At 40.0% G+C, this 24,278-nt stretch overlaps 1 protein-coding gene across 5 annotated transcripts in view; it reads right to left on the bottom strand.

The window, feature by feature from the left end:
• Positions 1 to 24,278, bottom strand: part of DISC1 (DISC1 scaffold protein) — a 204,140-nt gene that overhangs the window by 150,079 nt on the left and 29,783 nt on the right. The gene's annotated exons all lie outside the window — the stretch shown is intronic.

Raw genomic sequence — 24,278 nt, 5'->3', positions numbered from 1 at the left:
AACAGCCCTTGCACTACCTGCCTACTTCCAAGAATTGTTCCACTGTGTGAAAATGAAAAGACCTTCCCTTAAATGGCACAGAAACCCAAAGGAGAGAAACCACCCCAGTAGTCTTTACCTTTAAATATATTCTAAGACTTCCAAAACAGATTCTTGCCCTTTATGTTGCTGAGCAGTTATGTTTTCAGAAGTAGCATAGACCAGCTGCCTACCAGCAAATAAAGGTCCCAGGTACCCCTCTCAAATAACTCTGTACTAGAAGTAATATACTTTCATGGACTCCCATTCATGTCAACATATCTAAAAACTCAAAAAAAACCAAAACCAATCCTGCAGGTTCTTATTCCACAAATTACTTGGGTTTGCTGAGCTATTTCCCCTTTTATGGCCTGCAGGTCTGTTATGGAAGATGAGCAGATATAGCATGCTTCCCTTGAAACAGTAGCCACATTCTTCATGTGAGGAATAAAGCCTTGAAAAACTCAGATTTCCAGCACAGCACAGTATTTATAAGTGATCCAGTCCATGCAGTAGAATAATATAGTGCAAAGCAGAGCTGGCAACTCAGGGGGCAGCAACCCTCTATACCCATACCAATACATAATAGTAGTGGTAGAGTTAACATACTTGTAAAATTCAGTCCGTTATGGAGCCTTCCAGGTGGCACTTTTGACAGGCTTAACCTCTGCTTTGCCCCAAAGGAAATACGTACAGGGCAGGCACCCACCCACGCTATGTGGGGCACGGTCAGAAACGGAGGAAACGCTTAGATGAGTCGCCCACAAGTCTAATGTCCTACAGAGTGTTATAAGAGTAACTCAAATTTCTGTTTTCCAATCCTCGCCCGTCCATCAGCATTTGTACAGAATTTGTGTGGAATTACCAACAGCTCAAGAATACTATAGGAAGAAAAACAATAGAAGAGTTGTTTGATTTCCCCTGTAGGAAACTCACAAAAAATCTATCCTCTGCTCTCTATTGGAAAGACTGAAGTGAACACATGAAAGGAATTGACATATAATACCTCACCAACATAAGAATATTTTCCTTATTGCAGGTTCTCATAAGGCTCCCAAAACACTGAACGCTAACCAAACATCACAGTACCCTGTAAATTTTAAATGTAATGTCAGGAAAAAAAATAAAGAAAGAAACCAAACCAGGAATAGTTAGATCAATAGACAGCATAATCAAGATAGCCCATCTAGAAAGAATAACTTTTCTTAGTCCAGTTTCTGTTTATACATCTACACATACCTACATTTCCAGATTAAAAAAAGCGGTAGCTATACACAGCACTGTTTCATAAAAAGGGTTCTGCCCATGGCTGTGCCGAGTAGCTTCAAGTTACGCTCTGCCTGTTCTCCCGTGAGCACCAATTCCACAGTGCTGCATTACATAATTTCAAAGGAATAATCCCATTTCTTGCAGCTTCTAGGTCCTCTCTGAAAATGTAGATAGTAACAATTGCTCCATAGGGGCCTCATTAGCCTTAATTAACACCTGTGTGAGATCTTCAGATAAAAGAATTGCTGTAATTACACAATCTGAACTGCTTCTTGCATAAGAAACCTTGTATTATCTCTCTCATAATTTGACCTTTTTTTAAAAGTTAGTGCCCTTTTGTACTTTTATAGGACTGTTTCCCATAGCAGACTTAACTCCCAGAGTAAACTCTTAATTCTCCAATTTCAAGAGCCCATAAAGCCCAACCTGTTTCCTATTAGAACAAAAAGGATCCTGGTGTGTGTGTGTTTGTTTGTTTATTTACATCATTGTTCCCCAACCTTCCTCCCCATCACATACACACACTTTACTTTTTTCATGTTTATGATATTTGTTTCATCCTAGCTCTGCAGCTGTTCCCACTGTCCCAGCACAGAGCTCCTAGAAGTGTTACGGGCATAAGAATTACCCCTCTAAGCACACAGGGTACTAGGCAGGGCTGAACAGGAGAATGCCAGGGGGAGAATCATAGAATCATCAAAGCTGGAAAATAAGATCATCAAGTCCAACACCACCACGCCTATTAAACCATGTTCTGAAGTGCCACATCTACATACTTTTTGAACATTCCCAGGGAAGGAGACTCCACTACTGCCTTAGGCAGCCTGTTCCAACATTTGATCACTCTTCTTGCAGTAGAGAATTTTTTCTTAATATCCAATCTAAATCTCCCCTGCTGCAAACTGTGGACATTACCTCTGTTCCTAACACTTGTTACTTGGGAGAAGAGACCAACACCCACCTCACTACAACCTCCTTTCAGGGAGTTGTAGACAGTGATAAGGTGTCCCCTCAGCCTCCTCTCTTTCCAGCTAAACAACCCCAGTTCCCTCAGTCGCACCTCATAAGACTTGTTCTCCAGCCCCTTCACCAGCTTTGTTACCCACTGAGACGACCAAAGGGCTCTTCAGGCAACTTCTACAGGCCTTTAACTCCACTTGCAGTCATGAATGGACAACATACCATCGACCACCCAATGCAGTCATAGGCTCAGCCAGATTGCATTCACATAAGAACAGTAGAGCCCAGCCAAGGTCCGCCACTGCAAAGCAGCCCAACCTCCTTCACAGAAGAGCTTTTGCAAAGAGAGTGCACTGTTCTATACATCTTGATAAGCAATCAGCTGAACAAACTAACATTTGTTAATATTAAATTAAATAGCAGAACTTGTATTAAGTGAAAGATCAACATGCTCAATCTGCCAAACGAGGACATTAAAATCAGGCCTTGTCATCAAGATTGCCAGTTTGGCAAGAAACAAAAAAACCCACCTCCAGAAGCAGGTCCCTACTCACTGAGCCTGCATAGCAGAGAACTTGCACTCTAATTTCTGTAATAAACCGAGCACAGAGGCTCCTGCCAGGTGTGCTAAGGTTTGTGGAAAATCCACCTAGCACCCAGACTTGCACAACTCTGTAGTAAAATCAATGTCTCGACATAGCACGTGAGATTGGCTGTTTGCCTGCTGGGTAACAAATCTTGCTGTCCAGATGAAGTAAAGTAGGAGCACCTACTAGACTTTTCAGACGGAGCCTCTTGCATTTCCAATCCAAATGGAGCACAGCAGTGCCAAGGCACTTTCACAGGTGCCTCCTTGCTTCATATTACTATACTTGAAAATTTCAAATAAAGACACTGCCTCTTCCAGCCTGAGTCCATAGAGTTTTACTGCCTCCAGCAGCCTCTCCACCGGCTCATCACATCCTCCTCTGGCTGGAAATGAAGCTTCCAGACCAGTATCTATGTTGAAGGAGAGCCAAGTAAGAAACAGAGCCAGGAGGGAAGGGGAAAGAAGAGTGGGACTCTGATGGGACTTGGCCTGCAGAGGCAAAGGCAGGAGCACCTACTAGAAATCAAACTCAAGGAGAGAGCTATTGCCACAATCTCCAAAACGGGTTCAGAAAAGCAGCTGCTACAGAAAGGATGAGGGATTTGCCATTTTAATATGAACCCACACACAAAAGAGAGGACTTCTTTCAAGTGTGATCCTGTTGCAGGCCCCATCTCCTACAAGCACGTAAAATAAATGCATTAAAATCTACGCTTCTGTAGCATGTGTTAACTACAAATGAAAACACAACAAGAAAAAGCTTTTTACTAGCATCCATCTTCACAATAACTAAGCTCTACCTTCTTCATGAGGTACTACTAAATAGTATTGCTACAGTGGTAAATTTTGCTATGAAATTCACCCTATGCCAGTACACCCACAATACCTCACTACATTTACACAAATACTAAGAGGTTTTGCCGTAGTAAAATAAACACTTACATTCAGCCTCCCACCTTGATTCTGCTCAGCAGCATCCTCTGTTATTGACATTGTTTGAGCATTATGTCTTTGAAATAACAAGTAAGGATTAATATATTTAAAAAGTAACCTCTATAAACAGGTTTTTTTCTGTCTTCCAAATACCTCCTACAAATGCAACAGAAGATAGCCACTTTCCCCTCCCACATCCATTCAGCTCCTTTCTACTTTACCTCAGCTGGACAGCTTGAGAAGAACCGTGGTAAAATATGTAGATCAGACAGATGGTATTTGCTGCTCTTTTATCAATCCTGCTGCTCAATAGTTTCAAAAAAGCCATGATGATTCACTACTCAAATGGTCTCACATCCTTGGTTCTGCTACAATTGTGTCTTATTCATTGTATAAGTGGAATTATTCTACTTCCAGGAAGTATTAGACCCTTCAGCCAGGGCAGAAAGAGGACTACAAGAAGACTATATGCACTGACCAACTTGTTCTTTGCTTTTAGATTTATCCTCAATAAAAGGCACAATCCTCTCCCTGCTTTACTGCAACACATCTAAAGAGCAGCTCTCCTCTGTGCCTCCTGTCTGCAGCAGTAGGGCAGGGCCATTTAGCCCTGCTTAACAGTTCTCCTTACACTATCCACCCACACCTTAAGACATGTTTATAGCTCCCCATACCCAGAACTTCAGTCTTCCCAGAACTATCGGTGACCAGTATTTATTTACAAATAAGCTAATATACACACACATACACGAGGAGACATCTTCCTCATTGTATATTGAAAACTCTTTATCTGACTTATTACTCTTCCTTTTATGGACAGATGTGTTAAGACAAAGCAAGGTTAAAGTATAGAAAAAAATCATTATTTGTTTAGAGAACAAAAAGAGGAGAAAGTTGAAACAATAGATTTGACTCTTGAAACATAACTGTTTGATGACTGTTTTCCTAGAGTCTCCATTAATCAGTGTTCAAATTGCAATTTAGGCAGTAGTTATTTCTAAGCAAGTTATTTCTTAGTGAGGGAAGATATGCAAACAACTTACCATGCTATTTACTAGAGGCTTCACATTTCAACACATTTCTTCTTTGAAACAAACTCCTGTCAAGTTAGTGTTCCATCAAATCTGTCAATTGTAACTCATTTGGTGCTACAGAACAAGCTGACACATTGCATAAAGGTCAAGTGGAAAAATGTCCCTTCCACTACATCAGTATCATAAATTGCTAAAGGTCAGTCCATTCAATAATGGCTACTACAGAAAAATAAACTTCGCTATAATCAACGTGATGGGGAAAAAAGCATCAAGTCCTTCATTTTCTTCCAAGATATGACAAACCAACATTACTGTCATTTTCTTACAGTCTAATGAGAACAGCTTAACCTACAGGCTCTACAAGTACATCAATTATAAGACAGCAAGTAACACGAAGACAACTTTGCTATAAAAATATGAAAATTAAAATGTCAGCATTTAATGATAGTAACACCTTACAACTCTGAATCTCCAATCATGAGAGGAGCTCAATGAGTTTTACTGTCTTTAAAATTCTGAAGACTGTAGTATGGCAAGTGATGATATACCCATTTTATGGACAGCTCATCTGAAGCAGAATGAAGTAGCATGCCTACAGCAGAAAGATAAATGCAATTATGTAGTCCAAAACAAAATAAATAAATAAATTAATATCAATCTGTTGTGTTGGACTTTTTTTTTCTTTTAGCTCCCTATTTCTTTATAATAATTCATTCTCTCCCATCAACATTTTTTTCTGCTTCTCCAGAAAGTATCACTATATCATTTGGAACACCACAATGTGTTGTAAAACATAAAATTAATGTATACAAATATAGAAGTTAGCATTAGGCCACTTTAATACTGGAACTGAACACCTAAGACTTAGTGAGCAAAAACCCAGCTTACACAAACATATGACCCCTGTTCGCCCAAGGAAGCGTGATTTGTGTTGCACGTGATAGAAAAGAATGGGAAAGAAGATGTTCAGATTCACCTCATCTTACTACATCAGTCCAAAAGCCATTCATACACAATTCAGCATACTCTCTGTTTCCATTAATAACAACAGATTAAAAATTGAACACTAGCACATCCTTTATCATCAAGATAAGTTTGTAAGAAATTTTACAGTTGCTGGAAAAAGAAATAAAAATATTTTACACACTGGACTCTGAAAGCAAAAAAACCCAGACCTTTCTCACCATAGTGTGCAACCAATGCTCTGATTGTAAGCACTGAGTTTCTATAATAGACGTGCCACAAAGCTGCTTAGGTCTTACTAGATTTTCCAGACGCCAGGTGAATATAACCAAAAACTGTGTGTCTCCTACGTAAGCTTTGCAGTAGATCAAGAAGTAGCAATGTTTTGTTAAAGAAACAAAATGTTAACCAGAGACAGCTACACCTCTGTCCCTCACATACAGAACAAACCAACTACTTTAATGTCTCCAGAATGAGGCCAATAGAAATAACACCATCATTAAAGTTAACAACAAAATTAGGCCATCGTGCCAAAAAAAATTAGGAGAGATACAGTACTAGTATCTGAACCCACATAACTCTCTTTCAAAGCTTTATCGCTCCAATATAAAAAAGATCTGGAATAGCATAGTAACATATAGCTCCTTTCATAGGTTTTCACTTACACAGGGAAGGGAAGTCTGGATGCCGGCCAAGGGACAGAGAGGCATTCTTCTCTGACCTCTTCACTGCCAATTCAGCTGCCACATGCAAGAATGGGAGCAATATTTGGTTTACCCTCTGGCATGTTTCCTAAGCATGTCAAATTCAGATAGTTATTAAAAAATACTCAATAACAACACTATCAAGACCCTAGAGAGCCCTAACGGAATTGTGGGTTTCTTCAGTGACAAGCACCATAAACAATGGTAGCACTGCAATGTTAGGTTGCAACTGCAGTAAAGCATATCCAGAAGAAAACAAAATTAGTCCAAAAGATCAGATGTGCAGCCTGTTTGCAGGTTAGACTGGTTATAAGAGCCTAAACTAGTGTAGAAAAAACGTTTGATTTTTATTATAAAATTCAATATTATTTTATTTTTCTTATAAACAACTAGAAAGAAGAGTTTAAAGATTATACCTTATACCTTTCAAGCACAATCTAGCAGCACATGAGTACATACAACAAAACATAGGCATATTACACTAGTAGAAGAAACAAAACCAGTATTGAAGTGACAAAAATTGCCAGACTAGATCAGGCTCTGGTCCACTCAGCACAAGATTCTGCCTGCAACAGTGATGACTGGATGTTTCAACATTTCAAAGGATGGAGAAAAAGCCTTACAGAGGCAGCCTGCCAGTCTCTGGAATGCTGCACACAATTCTGGTGCCAGGAAATCCTATGGACCTCTTCAGCGGGCTCCATGAATTACGAGGCTGCCATACCTTTTACTTCATGCAATTAGGCTATGCTGAACATTAAACCTTCCAAGAAAACTTCACAGTGCTAAGTTTCCAAAATCTTTTCTGGAAATAATACTTCAAACAGACCTAGAAGAAGGTGCAGTCATGTGCAACAGGTAATATGTCAAATATGTGGAAGTATACTAAAAAATGTAACAACATATTTGCATAAAGTTTTAAAGAAAGTAAAAACCTTAAGGTTATTCTTTCAAAAAACTGCTACAGAATATATCTCTCTGTACAACCACCTTGTCTCCTACAGTATATCCCTGCTACTGAGCTCCACTGATGTTCAAAAGCCTTTTTAGTTTTTTCAAGTAAATTCTACAGAAGTTCTCCCTGACTATGATAAATTTGCACTGTCATCATTCTAATTTATATTCACTTTCTTCCTCCACTGTTATTAGACAAGAGAATTAACATAAAACTCAAAAAAAAGTTAGAAATAAGATATTTTATAAGTAGCAAATACATGTCTTGTCTAATTCAGACATCCCTGGTCACTCTACCCAGTTCCATAAATCTTCCTCAGGGAATGAAAAAAAACCATCATTTGTACTTATACTTAATCTGACTCTGTAAATTACTTATTTCCTAAGGAAAGGATTAAGATATTTAGATATTAGGATTTCTTCTAACATTACAGCTTCTTCTCCTTTCTTAGTCTTGCTCTATTTTCTTCATGTGTGAAGACGACTTGGAATTATTTACCTAAATCCACTAACAATGAGCCCTAGCTGTGAAATGAATACAGATTTCATCAAATTCTGGAAAAAGGATTGAAACAGGATTAAAGTATTGTTGGTGGCTGGCCTCAAGGCTCTCATCAGGCCAGGGTGCAAAGCTCACCCAACGCAGTTGGAGCTAGGGGCAATTCCATATGAACACCAGACCTGCTGGCTGCAAGCAGGCCTGCCGTCACATTGGAACTAAGGAAGCAATCAAACCACCAGCAGCTTTAAGTCCAGCCAGCAACTTGGAAAACAAGAAACAAAGATATATGTGAGCTTCAGTAGCCAGATCAACAGAGATGTCCCACGATAGCTCTACTCCTAATACTAAACGTAGCCTGGGAATTTCCTGGAAACACTGGGGACAGGAAGAGTAACTATATGAGACTAATAGAAACAGAGAAGGAGAAAGGAAAGAAAGGGACAGAGATGCAAATGATTAAGAAGGTGCAAACATTGCCAGCTGCAGTAAAAGGTATGGCAGAAAGCACAAAAGATGACCTTAGCAGGTAGTGGGCAGAGCTCTCAAGGAATGTGATCTGAGGCAAAAGGGTAGGCTGAGAAATAAAGCAGCAAGAAAGCTAGAAAAGAAGTAAAGTATTTGAGGCCAGATGTTTCACACATCCTCTGCTATCTCTTGGGAAAAAGACAAAGCAAAAAATATACAGTTCAATGTAAACATTTGCTTTAAAACAAGCAAACAACCAAAAAAATACCCAAAACCAAACAAACCGCACACAAAACACACACACCGCAATTGCACTGTTCTTCCAAAATGGGAAACTCTGACAAGCCCAAGGACAAAAGCATAGGCATAGGACAACCAGAAGTACCACACTGCTCTCTCACTGCCAACAAACCAGGATAGCAAAGGTTAAGTTTAACTCGTCCTCTTCCCATTACACTTTCCTCCTAGACTTCTCCTGCAATCGCACAAAGAAGCCTGAAGCCTCAGGAAAGGACAAGGAACTTTGTAAAGAGGGCCCTGTAGAACCTGACCCAAACCATTCACAGCCAGTAGAAAAACAACACACAGACACACTGCCACCATCCAAATCCTTTTTACTATTTTCCAGAGGGCACAGATTCTAATCACCAGCACCTACTTTTGATGCAAGCAGATACACTACACAAGGCTCCCCTCCCATACCCATATGTCAAGGCACAGTGCCTTGACATCCAGCTCCTTTCATACATGCACTGTTGTTTCTTGGGTTCATGGGGGGCTGCTGGAAATGAAGGAATGCAGGGAAACACCACTTGGTAAGAAAAGGACAATAGCTTTCCAGTCTGGGGAAAATTAACTCATTGAGAGAAAGTGATGAGGAAGATGCACCATGCCATCATGCCCCCATCCTGACTTCTGATTACAGAGAGACAGAGGGACTCTTTGGTACCAGCTCTGAGCCTGCAGCCCAGAGGGCATCAGAAATGCAATGTGGCAGCAGGCTGACAGTATCCACTACCAACCCCACAGAACCACAATTACCAGGTAAGGAACGAATTCAAGCTCTGCTCACCAAGTGACAAGGCAGAAACAGCAGCACAGGCTAACTAATGCTTGCTGGCTGAATAACACAAAGGGCCCAGCAGAGGAAGATACTGAAATTTGAGGGAGAAGACAAAAGATACACCTACTAAAACCCAAGGTGTAGGGAAGAAAAGTTATTTCTACAATATATCCATAGGAACAGAGGACATAAAAGCAGGCAACACAAGAAAGGAAGCTTCTTTCTATACAGTCACTGAGGTTCCTCATGTTGTCCTGTCCACACAGGATGCATTCTTCTGTGCACAACTCCCATGTCTCACTTTAAAACAGCATCTGCTGGGGCTGAATTAGCACAGCAAGAGCCCTGGCAACTCCCCACAGCTAAAGCTCACATGGTCAAGAATAACCATTTCTTAGTCCTTTTGCTAGAAAGGCACCCCAAGCAGCATATTTCTCAAACAAATGCAAAACCCCAGAAGCCAGTCTGCCCAGGGACAGCAGTTCCAACAGATCCCTATTTCCCACTGGACTACTCCCCTAATTAACACTCTGATTTTCATTATGGTCATTCTCAAAGATTTCTGTAGCAAGCAGATGCCTATGCCTAGAAGGAGCTGAACAATAAGGAAGAGGCTGTTTAAATATCATTTGAAAAAAAACAAGCATGGCAAAAGCATCACATGCGCAAGAGCCGTGAACAGGCATTACAGCACTGAACACATCATAATACTGCTAAACATATCCCAAATCTACAGGATGTTTCTCAGATATTCCTGCCTCCTTACTGATGGCAGGAAGCAGGACAGTCAAGAATTTCAAGAGAGTTGGCAATGATGAAACACACATTCAGCTTTTTGACCTTACTCTGTGACTCAAAACAAGAATTGCCACGGCTTCATCTTAACCTTTGAAAGAAATCTGCAGCAGTTAGTTAATCTTCACTGAGCAGAATACTAACATCAAGGAAGATCCAGACTTTCTGTATCTCTCTCCTGCAAGATGGTTTTGGGTTGTTGCTTTACACTCCTCGGTACAGAAGGGGTGATTAGCATTTTTTGGGACCTTTAGCTGGCCCCAGTAACTTCTGCCTACTTGCTTGGAAGTTGTGATGATAGGGTTTGTGTGCTATATATCACTTCAATAAAGACCTCCAATTGTCAAGTCAATTCATCTGCAGATGAGAATTAAAAAAAAATTTTAAAAAAAAATCTAATATTTCACACTGTTTTCTTGCTTTTTCCAAAGGTTATCGAGTAGTCATTGGTATAGTTAGCCTTTCTGGTTGCCTACCAGGGCTGCTATTTTTGCTTTCCCAAGGGTACTGTCAAGAAATTCAGCACCACAGGTCACACTTAACATTTCCCTTAGGTAAGCATTAGAGATATTAGGTACAACATAAACTGTTGCATTACATGACAGATAAAGATGTAAGACTAAAAATAGGCTTTGGTAACTTTAGGCAGACATACAGCATATCTTTGTAATGAATGAGGGGAAAGAAATTATGATCATATAAAAAAGCACGAGAAATAAGATGTTCCTTAGAACTAAAGGGCACCAACTATAGATACCTGAACAATCAACCACCTGAACAACAACTTCTTACATCTTCCTACAAAGAAATGAGAATCCCACAGGCATCTGCTTTACATGAAACAAGCAAACACACAAACACATCTACGTTAGCTAAGCACACTGCAGCTTCTAGGATCCTTGCTCCAGCAGTGGGGCAGGAACACGAGGCGCTGATCTGCCCACATGGCCATGAAGATGGTCAGAGGGACAGAACACCTTCCCTACAAGGACAGGTTGTGAGAGTTGGGATTGTTGAGCCTGCAGAAGAGAAGGCTCCAGGGAGACCTTATAGCAATCTTCCAGTACTTAAAGGGAGGCTACAAGAAATCTGGGGAGGGGCTCTTTATCAGGGAGTGCAGTGATAGGACAGATGGAATGGTTTTAAGTTGAAAGAGGATAGATTCAAATTAGCTATTAGGAAGCAATTTTTTACTGCAAGATTGGTGAGGCATTGGAACGGGGGCTGCCTAGGGAAGTTGTGGATGCTCCATCTCCAGAGATATTCACTGTCAGGCAGGATGAGGCTATGAGTAATGTGATCTAGCAGAAGGAGTCCCTGCCCATGGCAGGGGGCTTGCAGCTAGATGTTTGCTTCCTTAAAACTAGAACACAAGGGATGATTGTCCAGCAGAACAAGGCCTCCTGTGTTCCCCCCACCACAACTCCAGACAATACACATCCTACATCTCCAGTAGCCATCATGTAACTGAGCTCTGAATGGGATAGCAACAGAATTAATTTTTTTCCCCCTCATCTGATCAAAAGCAGCATTTCTCCTGACACCACAACAAAAAAAAAAAAAAAAAAAAAAGCTTCATTTCACTTTTTCTTGAGGTAACAAAGGATTACCTTCCTGCATTCAACAAATAAGCATGACATAAGAGAAGAAAGTCAAATGCAGCTCAGCTGCTTTGCTACCCACGCTGTTTCTGAGTAACTCCTGTTCATTCACAGTGGAATTAGCCACTCGCACACAGACATGCAGCCTTACTTTCTACTTGCTCCATTTAAAAGGAAAAAGCTTTTTTGCCTTTTCTTTCCCTTCCCGGAGAAGTAATAGCAATTAAATAATTTTGCTAAGCATGTAAGGCTTCCCCTAAACATTCAGACTGAATAGATCAGTCAACGCAACACCTATAAGTAAGCGTACTTATACACCTAAGTATTTTGAAAGCATGAGAAGGGAAGAGAGACACACCTCTTCTATACAATAACACCAGTTTCAACCAACAAGCAAAGTGGCACATAAATAAGCGATGCTGCAAGGCATTACAGGGTCCTCTGCCAGGTTCCTCTGCCCCTTATTTGGAACTGCAAAACAGTTTCCAAAAATGTCCAAAAGAAGAAATGTCAGACTCATTTAAATGAAATAACAGCATCCTATTGGATCCTGTGTGTTCCTCATTACAAGTCCTGGGAGTTGCATGAAGGGGAATAATGAATCAGAGACAGGAAATATAAAACTGCACAAAACTCAGAAGACATCTACAGGCAGACATGAGCAGACTTGCAATGGCAGAATAATTAATATCAGAAAGCTACTCCAGTAGCAGTGCTTCTGCAAGGACAGTGCTCTCAAACAGAAATAAATTTTAATTCTGGAATAATTCTACTTCTATTTTCTTTTTCTGCCAAATAGTTCTCATTCTTTCTCCTTTTCAGTATCTTCAGCGTTTCTTTCCCTAGAAGACCTTATATTTTACACAACACTAAAAAAAAATTAAACATTACTACATCTCAAGTCTTCTACCCTAGGTCCTGTAAGGCAGGTGACATAGCTTGCTTGGAATTTCTTTGTTCTGAAATCCTTACTACTTTCATTCTTGTTATTAGCTAGATGGCACCAGAACAACCAGCTGTTGAAGCCTACCTCTTGCTCACAAGTGTTCTATTCCAGCAAGGAAAGGTCACAATTAAAATATTTGAAAGCACCACCCCTGCACTTCAATATGAATTTGTGTCTGATTTTAATTGCTGCTGTGTACTTAAAAGAGCTGAACTTTTTGTTGTTGTTGTTGTTCTTGAAAGGACAGGACAGTAGACTCTCTATGAACTTGGGCAACAAAGCATGACATTCAGCCTATGAACACAGAAGATTCTGCATGTACACACTGGAGAAGGTCAGAATCAGTGCAGCAGCTTCAAGTCACCAGAGCTACTTAAGCCTGTAAACTTAAGACTTCAGTAAAACTACTAATGCACTTTCTAGATCCAATTCACCAGTTTGACACTTGCTCAGATTAAGGATCGAGAAACTGTACTTGAATGGCATTTGATAGATGGGGACTTTTCAGCAATAAACTCCAGTAGCAGGCTTTGCACTACATTACTGTGTACAGCAGTGACCTTTTCTCTCTCTGTTTCTATATGTGCATCATTAAGAGAGTTGTTTAATTTCAGCCAACTTCTACTGAGAAAGTTCTCGCTGTCGCTCAGGATTCAGACTGAAGGAAGCAGCAGCTGAAAGTCATTCCGCTGTAAGACCAGAGTATTTGACAGTTCTAGGAGTCACCCACACCCTTGAGACTGAGCACATAATGGTCAAAACACAAAAATAAAGAAAACACACAGTTCAAGTGCACAGGGACTGTATACACGATGCAGAACAGAGACACACAGTGGAACATCAGTAAGGTCAACTGAAAGAAATGCAGTTTTTTTGGAAAGGATTACCATTCTTAAAGTACTCAGCTACTTCACCTGAGCCTCAAAGCTTATGAAAGTCTTCTATTCAAGTTGTTCTTCTTGCCTGCTTCTGAACAGTGACATTTTCATGACCTTTCTGAAATGACTCAGAATAAAGCCAATTAAGGGTGAAGGACAGAAAAGGGTCATGGCAGAGTAGGCACACAGTTCATAGCTGAAGCAGGAAACAATTCTCAGAACAGCCATCTATTCCAGAAAGCAAGCATCTCCTTCACCTAATGAGACTGACAATCCTCTTTCTACATCCCTACTGCCATATCATCTAGACTGTCACTGAATTTATACTCTATTTCATAAACCCCTATTGTATTAACTTTTACAAGGGTAAAAAAAAGTTTCTCTATTCATCACATTGCTAAATGACTTATAGTTTGGGAATATAAAAGTCAGCAGATAACACTGTATGTGTGCGTATTTAAAGGGTTTCCTTTGCATTTTTCCTGAAAAAAATAATTATTAGTGAAATGCTCATCTCAAACTATAAATACAGGAAAACTACACGAGAGGAAAGTTTCACTGGTGAAATAAGAAAATATTGAACCACCTAGAACATTACATGAGAGCATTTCATATGCATTTGACATGATAAAAATCCTCTTACAGGCCGTATTATTTAGGGAGTTTAAGCATGCTCTTTTCTTTAAAACTGAATAGTCTCTTGGGACTAGAAAGAATTATGCCAAAAACAGGTAAAGCAGAATTAAGTTTAAAAATCAGACTGATATTCACACCCCTACTCCTATGCCTTTTTCTGATGGCACTACTCATTTAAAGACATGAGCAAATCTAGGAGTGACAGATCATTGGTTCAACTGCACGGCTGACCTTCACCTCTGTAAGGAAAACTAAACATGAAAAAGTCACATAATGAGTGCTACCACCTCTCCTCTCTGTGCCTCCAGAAGAAATCCAGCAGCCTAAACAATGTACTCTTCATATAAAACATTTAAGTTTTTCAAAATTAAATGGTCTCATTTCTACAGAATTGCTTTATCTTAAAAAGACATTTTCCAAAACACCTGCCAGTCGAAAATAAAACTGAAATAGCTTCCCCAGTACTTGCTACACTTAAGAACTATATGTATGACTTCAAAACAAATGGCTTTGTAATAATAATAATAATTCTTCCAGAATTCTCCAAAATAAAATCTTTTTAACTCCACCAACATTTCTTTTATTGCTATTGGTACACAAAATAGGAAATTCCTAAATACTTGCTTCTGAATCTCCAGTTTTCTAACACACAATTAGAATAGTTTTCATAAAAATAAACCTCTTCTAGTTGTTTTAGCTATTTATGCATTCTCTTGGTTATGCAGAAGGTCAAACTTGTAACTTGCATATTATCAATTGCTATTCAAAGCCAGGCAGAATTGTTTCCCCTTCTTAACTACCTATTCCAGATTCATTTCTTAGCTCACAGAAATATTTAATGATGTTTGGGTGTTTCGTTAGGTTTTGTTGTTTTTTTTCATTTGAAGGACACATTGTGTGTATGTATATTAATTCTACCTCACTTTGCCCGCTGCATTTAAGCAGTAACACCAAACCAGCTCCACTAGCTCATCTTTGCCATCCTCTTTTGGACCATTTACAGACAACTAGATCCTTTTTGAGATGAAGCAACCAGAACCGTATGCACGAAGTACAACAGAGGCACAACAGGACCTCAGTTTTTCCCTGTTGGTCTCCCAACAGGACTAGATTTACTACTACGTAAGTACCAAGATGACATTTTTAGAGAAGCAACTGTTGTGTTTTCACCATGAAGTCTCAATAATAAACACTGAGCCTACCATCTTGTAAACGAAGCTAAAACTGTTCTTCCCTCCACCCCCACATATCACAATGCCACAGCATAGCTTATCATGCATTCTACCACTACACCATGAAATAGGTAGCACAAGGCTTGTCCTGCTAACTGGTCAGAGAGGGCAACTAGTTAAGTTGGAACACTATGACAGGCAGGCACACAAGCCCTTCAAGCTGGTGTGTCCAAAAGCTTACCTAATTATGGTCAGACTCCTAAAGATATTTTTCCTAGCGACAAACTTTTTCTGGTAGTCATAATAGCCCTATAAAATACCACCCAAGAAATCAGTGTATTTAACTGCAGAAAGTTATCACCTGTATCCACAATGCTAGAGTAATTTTACCTCACTCCTTCACAACAAAACAAGAAGACAATTAAGAAAAAAAATTCCACATTATCTTCTGTGCCACTTAAGTCTTGGATCTAGGGGGAAAAAAGTTATAAAAAACATTTATTCAAGACTGCTTATTAAGTATTGAGGTTATATTGTTAAGCATATCAACTTCAGGCCTCTGTTTCCTGTGTGATTTCACTTACCATGCCTCCCATATAGTGGCTTTAAAAACAAGACTGTCTGAAATTTGGCGATTGTAATTTTAGACCTTATGTCAGCTGCACCTATTCAGAGGGTTGTACGTTAGGACAGCACAGAAGCACAGGTACAGGACATCATGTTAAAAAAAAAAAAAAAAAAAACCAACTGATAGAGATCTATCTGTCTATAAACAGGTCTTGTTGTTGAGACCATTATCCCAGGTGCTGTAGCCTACAACACTATTCCTGACACTCTGAAAAAAACTCAATAGATGCATAGTATGGTGTCATAGCACATACAAACTTAGTCAGGCTTTGCTCTTTATCCCCATTGACACAGTTCCTTAGGAAGCTGAATGAATCCCAGACAGCTTCTAGCAACCCAAACATTCTAGTCTTTCTCCAAGATGTTACTTCTTCAGTGAAACATCACTAGCAGGAAGACAAACAGAGGCACTCTGGAATGGCAGAGGCACGACGGTCACATTCAACTTTGCCTTACACCAAGCCAATCCAACATGAACTTTTTTATTCTTTAAAAATCTCAGCAAGCAGAGAGGTGTCCCAATTACTTCCTACTCCTAGAATTAAAATTTATGAGAAAAACTGACTAGTATTACAGTGGTAGGATGGTATCAATAGCAGATATTTAAAACTCACATTACTTGGCATCAGTTTGGCTGCTGTCACTGTCAGCATTTTGTTTTGACTCAGTAACTCTTTGTTCCAAGCACATTACTGTACAAGAATGCTACGAATGTGAAATTTCCCCTCCTCACCTTTTTGATTAATACTTACTGCTACAAGCCTGTCACCGTTGTAAGAGGACTAATGTCCGTAAAACAGCACTTTTTACTCCTTTTACCTCTCGTGGGCTACAGATAGAATCATAGAATCACCAGCTTGGAAAGGACCCACCAGATCATCGAGTCCAACCATTCCTAACACCCCTTAAACCATGCCCCTAAGCACTTCATCCACCCGTCCCTTAAACACCTCCAGGGAAGGTGACTCGACCACCCCCCTGGGCAGCCTGTTCTAGCACCCGATGACTCTTTCCGTGAAAGCATTGAAAGATAAGAAAGAAACATACAAAAGCTTGCATATGCTGAAGGCAGGGCAGAGAAGAACAGGAGAGAGCAGACATGCCAAGCACAGGCAGTTTGGTCTAGGCATGCGGACAAGGAGGACAGGAGGGAAGCCTCAGTAGAAAGAAGTTAATTGACTTGAGGCAATCTGTCTTTGCAGGGAAGTTTGACAAGCAACACAAGGTCTGTGGAGGTCTCCAATAAAAGCATCCTATTAAGGAATTCAACCAGACACTGCCCAGCTATCAGCAAGGAGCATTATCAGGTCCCCACAGAGGACTCGCACTGAAAGTCTTTCCTGTTTGCTTTCAAGTAGTAGTCACAGTCATTCAGTATCTTTTTAATCCCTAATTATACAGAAGCTGCATTACCACACCATCTAGAAGTTTCTGTCCATGTCCACTCATCTATTAAGCAGACAGTAAGAAAAAAGCACAGGTGTACTCCCACTCCCTTAAAATGTTTATATCTGAAGTGTGAGACAGGGGCAGCAAAATCAATTTCTAATTGTTGGTTCAATCAATAGTCTTAATGTCTCCAGTGGCCACATTGCAAATGACAGACGATTTTCTTATCTGCAGTTAATATTTCTAAAGAAAAGAGGAAAGATAAGTCTGTTCCAAATATAAAATTGGGCTGCATGATTTTGCAAGTGCAAAGTAAGCAGATGGGCTGGGTGGCAGGAGAGCCATGTCACTCAGTGGGTACTGTCCAGATAGCACATCAACACTTCTCCCGAGTTACACCCATCAGAGCTCAGTGCTTTAAACAGCAATTCAGCAAGTAAGCTCTTAAATTACCCAGAACTGCTTATTTTGTTTGGATTTTTTCATTGCTTGTCCGTTTGTAAAAGACTAGCCAGGCTGTCTGGGAACAGATTGGCTGCATCATGGACTGAGAAACAGAGCCTGACTATCATAGGAGCGGTAGCCCGCAGCGTCAGTTTTAGACAGCAGATGGCTGGGAGTACAGAAAGCTTCCAAGCACATGGCATGCCAAAATTTCAGCAATTTTCTTTTTGTCAGGCAGCTTCCAGAAACACGAGATGTATCTGAACCTCTTCATGCTGGCCAAGATTAAAATAAGACAGCATAGCAGAATCCCACAAAACACTACCATTTCCCAAAAATACTTAGGCTGTAAAAGCAAGACACTGCATGACTATGGCAGCTCCCTCTCCAATATTTGCTATGAAATTAAAGATGAAGAAAACAGTTCCATTTTGAACGTGTAGGCATAAGCAGAACAAAAACAAGATCCTGTTCTACCTCAAGAACACACTCTGATGTGATGGAAACTGAACAACTAGGCCAAAATGAGGATACACATCAAAAACGTTTCAAGAAGTTGCTGAAGAAGTTGTACACATATTACATGTGCGCATGTGCTACACATGTAATAAGCAAACACAAGAAGCCAAATTACTCTGAAATGTATACCCGACCCTCAATCTAGTAAACATTGACCATTACTATGCTTTACCATATACAAGAAAAAAAAAAAACAAACAAAATTTTCCAGCCATCTACCTGACAGTAAGATAAGGAGTTTTAGACCTTGAAATTGTGATGCGCTCAAATCTCATCTCAATTATGTGATTTAAAAAAAAACAAAAACACTATCACAACTGGAAAACCCTGACATAGATTGCATAAAAAGAAACAGTAATGTCATTACTGCTGCTAGTAGACAGAAGCCAAGATGAAGCATTTAAATGACATCATCTTGGTCCACAGTTTCCGCTAGCTCTGAATAATAAATACACATAGACAGACAAAGTCTTAACTTTTCATTTTAGATTGGTGTCTTAAACAGAAAAACCCAGACAAGGTGGAAGATTTGCAGGGTCTGTGTTGCTTCTGTTTTATTGCAAGGAAAATTAAGTCTAATTTATACTTCACATAAGCACTTACTCTCCTTAGCCACCCAAACCATTTTGTGGAGGCGGAGTTTGTCACAAAAAGACAGGATACACAAGATCCATGCAAAGATGATTTAGTTTTGAGAATTTGTACAAGCCCTTCCCCCATCCTGTTAATAGCTTTACCGGAAAGTTACAAAAATTAAATCCAAAAAGACTTAGCCAGAGATTTCAGGAAGCTTCTACAAGCTTGTAACTGAACAAAGTTCTGGCAACAGAGCACAACAAAAATACATATTTGTCTCCATCCCAAGCCTATTTCCAACTCAATGGCCCACAAGTTACAAACTCCCAGTTAAGTCTTGTGTCACAGAAGCTCTGCCCCTCCAGCATCCACCACCTTTTATTTAATTAGTAGCCTCAGATACAGAGCTTCACCTAATAAACAGCTAGGTTTAAGGACTTCCACAGGTAACCATCTTCCTGAAACAAGCGCAATCTCAAGTAACGTGTTCATTCAGAGTTATTTCAAGATGTAGCTTCTCTCTCAAAAATCACTGTCCTTCCTCATAAAAGAGCTCACTTGCCTTCATTTCTGTGTCCTATTATAACAACCATCTGTCAATCAAGCATTTTAGCTCAAAATAACAGAAGTACAATAAAGCAGAGATTCTGTCCAACCCTCACCTGCAAATAGCTCTTCTGAAAAAAAAAAAAGAAAAATAAACAAACAACCAAACCACACCATCCACCTGTTTGATGATCAAATCAGTTCAAATGTTTAAGAGCTATGACTAGAAATAACACTTCAAACTGGAAAAGTATTCTTTTAGTTTAAACTGAAAGAACAGTTTGGAAAGACCAAACAACCATACACCTGGCCAGGAGTTTGGGGTTATTGTATAATTCAGTGTTTGCAAACACTACAATAAGAAGTGGCCAGGACCTCCCTCTGAACGTCATAACAAACAACATTTTCAAACCAGACAATACTTAACATTATACTTCATTGTTTTCCCTCTCTGCAGTTGTCTTAAAGCAAAGAGCTGGTTCCAGTCAGCAACAGCATCTCTTCTAGCATACAAACACTAGCCACTACAAAGTTTTTCCCTTCCTACACTTCTGATTAATGGAAAGTGTGCAGAATCAGACTCTTGAACTCCTACACAGCATAGGGTTCTGTTTGTGATGCCTTGCAGATCTTGAGACGTGGAAAGGACAGTTACTATGCGGAGGTCTCAAAGAGCACAAGCAAGAGGCAAAAAAACCAACAACATACAAACGCTATTTTTCAGTAGTGCACACATTACACAAGCCCTCAGCAGCTCACCAGTTCATATAGCACAGGCTTTGAGATGTCAACTAAAATAACCAATGGCTTGCATGACATTAAATGTGTCTACAGTATGAATCCTATCTCAGCAATGAGGATAAGTTTTGCCATGACAAGCATAAATGTTTCTATATTCTAGCTGGTACATTGGACTGATGAGGAGTTGCTCTCATCTAATCAATGACTTTCACGGGAGAATCCTAACTCGATGTAATCTGATTGCACAGGGATGTTACTGTTCCCTATCTGTTGCAAGCAGTAAATCCATACATTCACATTCCCGCAATACAATATTTTTTAAAATATTAAATAAATCTAAAAAAAATGAATCAAGAGGCCTGTAGAAACTTATTTCTCACCAATGAGAGGGCATGTGAACCAGTAGCGGAGTTCAGCAATAAGACTCAGTCCTGACACTTAGCAATCCATTTGCCCCTTACAGCAGGCAAGGCTGAGAAGTTCAAGAAGCAAAGAACAAGCAAATGGTTTTTAAATGTTTCAGCAACAGATTTGTCTTAAGTAAAATACACTTGCTTCCACTGCAAGCACAACTCCCACAGACACAAAAATATGCTGCCTTTTTTTTTTCTCTCCTATATTCAGCAGTGTGTTTAACCTTGGAGCTGTCAGGCTCCATCATGAATAATGAGCCATGACAACACTCCAAATGATCCTTGGAGAACAGACCAATTTTTACTATATGCTACGCAAGGCAAAACACTTCTCTTATTCCCATGGTACTGTACCTGCTTTGAAAATATACAGTAATGTGGCCATCAAGAGGAGACCACAAGTAAATACAGAAAAAATAAGCTACCTCCTAATATTTCCTCACCTACAAAAACAGAATGAGCAACAAAACATGCAACATCCTGATGGTTCCTATTTAAAATCAAACCAGGACTGATAAGACTTGTCTCACTGAATATGTATTTTACATAAACATTTCGCAGCTGAGGCGCATTTGGAACAACCCATGGCTACTACAGTAGAAAAAGAGCACGTCTCGGTGGCACCTTGCAGGCCTTACAGCACTGGGCTCACTCGGTGACCACTAGGCAGGTGCGCACAAACATAGGACAGGACGGCAGCCTCTGTCCTGAGAGTATAAAAATACCTCATACGTACTCATGGCACTACCAGAAAGTATAGGAAGAAGCCATAGTTGCTTGAAGGAGGGACTGCAACTCCTCTACACCAATTCTCTAAACACGCCAAGGCAGATTTTCAACAAGGCGTAGCACAAGTACACAAGCAATGGCAAAAGCCATTTCTGCTGTGCTGCTCTCAAGCTTGAGGGGAAGAGGAAAATTAAGTAAATATATTCACGTGAAGAAAGGATAAACTAGGACAAAACAAGATGAAGATTTGTACCAACATTCGCTTATCCTCTAAAAAACAAACTGACAGTTGTGGTTCCAAATATTCCTTTAAAAAAAAGTGATCACCAGTTCAGGAAATAAATATTAATTCATTAACGTGCACCTGAAAAACACACATGTTCTCTAACAGATACAAGCAGCGTGCATCTGTTCTGTTTTTTCTGCAAAGGGGAAAAAAAAATAGATCCTTATTTCTGACATGTTTGCAATAAGGTGTTCGTTAATGGCTTCACAGTAGGAAAAACTTGACTGTATTTCTGTGCCATTTCCAAGTCTGGTTGCCACAACCAAAAGCACAGTGCATCGCTTTCCCCTCTCTGTAGCGGCATGACTTCACTTGCACTTAGTTTCAGAAGAATAGTTACCATGAACTATAAGAGCTTTCAAAAAAGCTCTGGAGATCTGGAAAGCAACTGTCAGACTGCAGAAATCAGTCCTAAGAACTCTGATGAGTTTTAGTGATAATACATCTCCCTTCCACTGAACTGCCATCAAAAACAGAGTCTTCTCCTGCAATAGTGGGTGGCTCTTAGAAAGCCAAAATCAGAAAATTCTCTTTGGTTCTTGTCTACGGTGGAAGACTACCACTGAAGCAACAACACAGTTACACACAATGTATTTACTGACAATTTAGTTTTCCATTTGGGTGTATAGCCACCTATACCCCTCCTCCACCACCTGCTTTTCTTCCCCTCTACTCAATTCTTTCACACAGGGCATTTTGCAGCTACTCACATCACACTATTTCTCCTTTTCCCGTGCAGCATTCCCAAATCGGCAAGAATCATGCTACAACCACACACAGCACTACCACAATCTGGTTCAAAACTGTTCTTAACAGAAAACTCAAAGTCTCTCGGACTACAGGAACAACTTTTTTTTAGCATTATAGTTAAAACATCCTCAGCCCTCCACACAAACTGTGTTAGTTTCTCCCACTCCCTAATATTTCCATTTATGCCCCACATCACAGCTCTGCGCTTTTAGCACTTTCATTCCCTGCTAGCAGTATTTGGCAATAAGATACCTTTAAAGAAGGCTAATTATAGATTTCACTTGAACAGAAATTGGTACTCAGCCAATCTGTAAGCTCTTTAATAAGCTTTCAAACTTCACTTCATGCCAGGCAAGACTTTGTTCTCCACCAGGAGCAGTGACATAGCTCCAAAAGCAAAGATGGAAAGCTTACCACTGCAAGAGGAAGAGGGAAAGTCACAGCTCTAATTCTTCTTGCAGCAGTGCACCTTCTCCACACAAGTCTATCCCTAGAGATACGCTGCCCATGTTTCACAAAAAAAAAAAAACCAAAACCAAAAACAACACCCAAAACCAAACACAAAACTAAGGGAGTCAGTTCAGATATCATGAAAATAATAAAAAGTAGTCACAAAAACAACCCCTGACAGACAGTTTTACCAGAAGAGGAACAGAGATCAATATGTAGGCCCCAGAAAGTGGGTCAAGGACTCAAAATTAAAGATGCATGGTCACGTATCACAAAGGAGTACTGCATTTTCTGAGAAAACTTGTGTGAAGATAGATTTCAAAAGGGATGGAGGAACCCAAGGCAAAAGTCTTTCAAGCACCTCAGTATCCAGTCCCATATCACGACAAATGTTTTCTGCCTACATATGCCAGACTTTGCACAGAAAACAGCAACCCCACCTGTGGATACTCCTCTTCACCCTCATACTGCTGCCACTTTTTCCCCTCTGTAAGCACAATACCTGGTGAAATCATACTTCAGCCAGACTATTTTCCTGAGGGGAATTAACGTGAGACACTGCAGACAGCCCTCCACGTTCTCTCTGATAACTAGGGTAGAAACTAAAAATGTTGATTGATAAAGTGATGATCAACAGAAAGATGGTCCTGTTTTAAAAATACAAGGCTATCACCCTGGCAAACTACACCATTTTCTCTGTGCAGTGGTAGACGAGTCATTGTTTCCCACTGTGGTCAATGACTACATGCTGCCACATGCAGATGTCACACCTGCTATACCAAAACACCGTTCTTGGAGTGGCTGACTGGTCAGAGAATCCCAGCTGGAAACTGGAACCACATACACTGAGTACACAGCTGCCTGGAAGTTTCCAACTGGGAACTGAACCCACAGGCACTTAAAAAAAAAAAAAGCTATGACTGTTACACATGTAAAACACAAACAGCAATAATGTCTATTTGACAGAGATTAAATCCATGACCATTTACAACACCCTCAACTTTTAAAATACCTAAAAGGTTTTCCCCACTGGGAGATGCCACACTTAAAGAATGACTTGTGACAGTAGCATATTTTTCTCCTGTATATAGGCAGGCCTTTAAGAGCTCAACAGAACCACTTTTGCAAAAGAGCTGCACACCTACTCCCCGCAGACACTACTAAACCACATTTTAATTATCTTGGGGGACACTTTTGAGGGCAGGGAAACAGAGTCACGGTAAAGCTTCACACAATTTTGAAAGACAAACCCCAAGTCTGACCACTCCCCAATACCCAAAAGCTAAGAATAAAAAAGTGGCAGGAAAGGAACCTCTTTTTCCAGCT

The sequence above is a fragment of the Cuculus canorus genome, chromosome 3 (assembly GCF_017976375.1).
Source record: "Cuculus canorus isolate bCucCan1 chromosome 3, bCucCan1.pri, whole genome shotgun sequence".
Lineage (NCBI taxonomy): Eukaryota > Metazoa > Chordata > Aves > Cuculiformes > Cuculidae > Cuculus > Cuculus canorus.
The sequence above is the reverse complement of the archived record's forward strand: the minus strand, read 5'-3'. Positions and strand labels throughout refer to the sequence as shown.